The sequence below is a fragment of the Rhynchophorus ferrugineus genome, unplaced genomic scaffold (genome assembly GCF_030347505.1).
Source record: "Rhynchophorus ferrugineus isolate W39M unplaced genomic scaffold, kcgeb_rfMv2 rfM4, whole genome shotgun sequence".
In the NCBI taxonomy this organism is placed as follows: Eukaryota; Metazoa; Arthropoda; class Insecta; order Coleoptera; family Curculionidae; genus Rhynchophorus; species Rhynchophorus ferrugineus.
In genome coordinates, this window is record NW_027472583.1 from 30,216,394 (window position 1) to 30,219,823 (window position 3,430).

Genomic DNA, 3,430 nt, shown 5'->3' on the forward strand with positions numbered 1-3,430 from the left:
ATGATCTTGGCAAATTTTGCAATGACATGGATAAAGATGTCCGTTTCCAAGATCTCTTATGACTTTAAGAAGTTTAAGCTCAAATTTCCAGAGCACTGAATAAGTTTGCGTAAGTGAAACCAAAATAAATGAAATATGAGATGGTACCTAATGAATGTTTGATTTTGCATTCTATACTGATGCTAACAAAGAAAAGCAGCTTAAAGCCCATTAACTAATTTATATTGTTATTGGTGCCGTCCGATGAAAATTGTAAAGTTTAAATTTAGTGGGAACTTAAGGTAAACTTTGCTGTAATATAATAATATTCACGTTTACCCTTTGAAATTACCTTTATAAAAGTTTTTCATTGCGTTGAAAATGGCTAAATTTATACCGAGTAAGTCGCATTGGTGGGAAGTTTTGCTTTTCTATTTCAAATTGAAGAAGTCATCGAAGGCTTCGTGAAGCCGGTGGCAACAATGCTCCATCGATTTCAACATCTAAATACTCGTTTCGTTCTTTTAAAAGTGGTGATTTGACAAAAATCATTTTGAGCAGCCAAAACAATTTTAATACGAGGAAACGCAAAAAGAATATGAGGAATTGTTAGTAGTACCATAGGAAACAATTTCCAACCCCTTGAAGAACATGGGAGTGATTTAAAAACTTGGATACTTTGTGCCATATCTTGAAAAAATCAAGAAACATTGCAAGGCGTTTGGTCATGTAAAATGTTGCCTCAACGGCAAAATCGAAAAGTTTTTGCATTGTATTGTCACTGGTCATGAAAAATGGGCACATTACGATAATCACGCATAAATATCAACGGCAAAATTTAATATCGATGGCTCCAAACTAACGTCCTGTATTAGATAGGATCTCGATATGATATATTATAAGTTGCTAAAACCTAATGAAATGGGATTGTTGCTCAAAAAACAGCCGGAATACGGGCAAATAAACAACAATATTATTCTTTAGCATGATAACGCTCGACCATATGTTCTCCACAGATCTTACTCCTTCTGATTACTACTTGTTCCGACATCGTCACGTGTCTGAGCAGTGCTTCACTTCTTTGGAAGATACCAACCAAACCAAACGGGGTCAATTCCTGGATAGCCTCAAAAGATACATCGTTCTTTCGAGACGGAATCCGTAAATATCCTGAAAGGTGCGAAAAAGTAGCAGGTATAGATGGACAATGCCGTGGAAAAAATACATTAAGTCGATTTTTCATATTAAAGCTTAAAGCAAATTAAAAAAAATATATATGTAATAGGCAATTTCTATAAAGTTATGAGACATAATCATTACTATTTCTTCAGCACTCCGTTTACTGTTCTAAAATAAGTTGTCTCGTATAAGCAAACAGACGATCAGAATGTGCTAAATCGAAATTGATTCGGAATTAAACCGAAAACTGATAAAACAATAAGGAAAATGGATACAAGTCAACAAAACAATTTAACTTTTAATGAATGAAAATAACGTTAACGATGAGACAGCGGCATTTCTCACGATCGGTTTCCAAGGAGAGACGCGGCGCATTTAGAAATCATTTAAAATAAGTCTTCAACGGCCGATGAAATCCGACGAGGAGAGCAGCCGCGAGAGCGAGGAGGAAGACGCGACGAGAAGGAGTCGAACTCGAAAATTTCCCGTCGATTAGTCAGGGGCATTCGGCATCTAAAAATACGCCCAACACGTCTCCGCCGTGCCGTTTTATTTTCATTCTGACGAACTGACAAAAGGATGACAATCATCGAGGTTGTAACTGCCTTCATATTATATTTTGGGATATATTGAGAGTTCTTTTGTTTACATCAGTTGAATAGCGTCAAGAACGGATATACGCACACACACACACAGACGTATATATATAAAAAGCTATTACACAAACAACCACCAAATTAAGTAACTGATAACTAATAATATCTAACTATTTCCAATTCAAAATAACAGTGAACTTACGTCATCAATAAATCGTCAATGTTTAATGCATTGCCTGATACAAAGTGTAAATTCGTTTTAGGGTTAAACAATATTTTCCTTAGAGAAGCGAATATTTTCCTTCCAAAGAGATAGAATGCTGTCTAATAAGTTCGAACATTTAACCAAATCAACCTGCAAAAGTCATCCAGTTGTCAAAATTCAGCAAAATTCTTTAAAATATTAAATATAATTACTACAGGTTATAAACCGGCAAATGTTATTTTAACGCTTTACTTGTTTTGCTAAATTTCAAATCGCTGCTTTTTTTTTAGTGTGATTGAATATTCCAAAGCCAGACAGACTAGATTACGAATGAAAATATAATCTTGGATTCACTACAAGTCAAGATCAGCTTGATGTTAGCTCTATTAGAAATCAAAAATACAAAATTTCAAACATTTCATGAAACAGTGAATACTGTTTTCAATATAAACATAATCTTATACAATGATTTCAAAGGAAAGTGTTATTCTAAAAGTATTCAAGCTTCGAGATATGCTGCTCTTTGAGGGATGTAGACCATGTTAGGTAATATATAATTTAAAAGGTGTAAACGTAACCCACGAAGTCTCATGGAATTTCCAGACATTGCCTTTAAAAGAATATAATTTTTAAAAGCATATAATAGAATCAAGGAAGACTTGTGATGGTCACTCATGGCAAGATGATGACAAAATACCGTTAAGACCACAAAAGTTGATGTAAAAAGATAGACGTTGGAATAACAATTGGCTAGGTTTTATTAGTCATAACATTTATTAATAGTTCATTTCAGATATACTGTTCTTCATTCTGGAAACAGGATGAAAAATCGAATCAGAAAATCGGAGACTCGATCAGATGAAAAAAAATTAACAAATGATGGAATCACGAACAAATGTTGGAAATTAGCAGCTTAGTTATTGACATGAATGAAACTTTCTGGATATGGTATTAAGATTCCATGTTGACAATTTTCAAGACAGTGGAAACAACTAAATGTGAATATATAATTAATATACATTAACTGTAGGAAATCTTATTGTAGGGTATGAAAGATTTATGTGCACAGATATAATTGTAATTGTTCAGATTATACTTGAGTCTTTGCTTAAAATGTGTGAGAAGAGAAAGAATATTAACAGTTTTGCAGATATTGTAAATGCATTAAGGAGAATACAGTGGTTAAATCTAGTTTAAATTATCAAAGTAGTAACAAACCAATGAAAATTACAATGATATCAAATAAAAGTAAATATGCTATCTAATGAAAGTATATTACTTGGCTTTACAATTGTTAGTTAGATGGATGCTCTAGGGCATACCACTACTTAAAAACACCCCTGGAATTCTAAATCATTAGTAATATGGAAAAAATTCAGTGTAAATAAAACAAAACCAAAATTTTGTTGTATATCATAGCCGAAATGAACTAAAACTCAGAGTTGATGTGGCAATATTGTGACGTTTAACG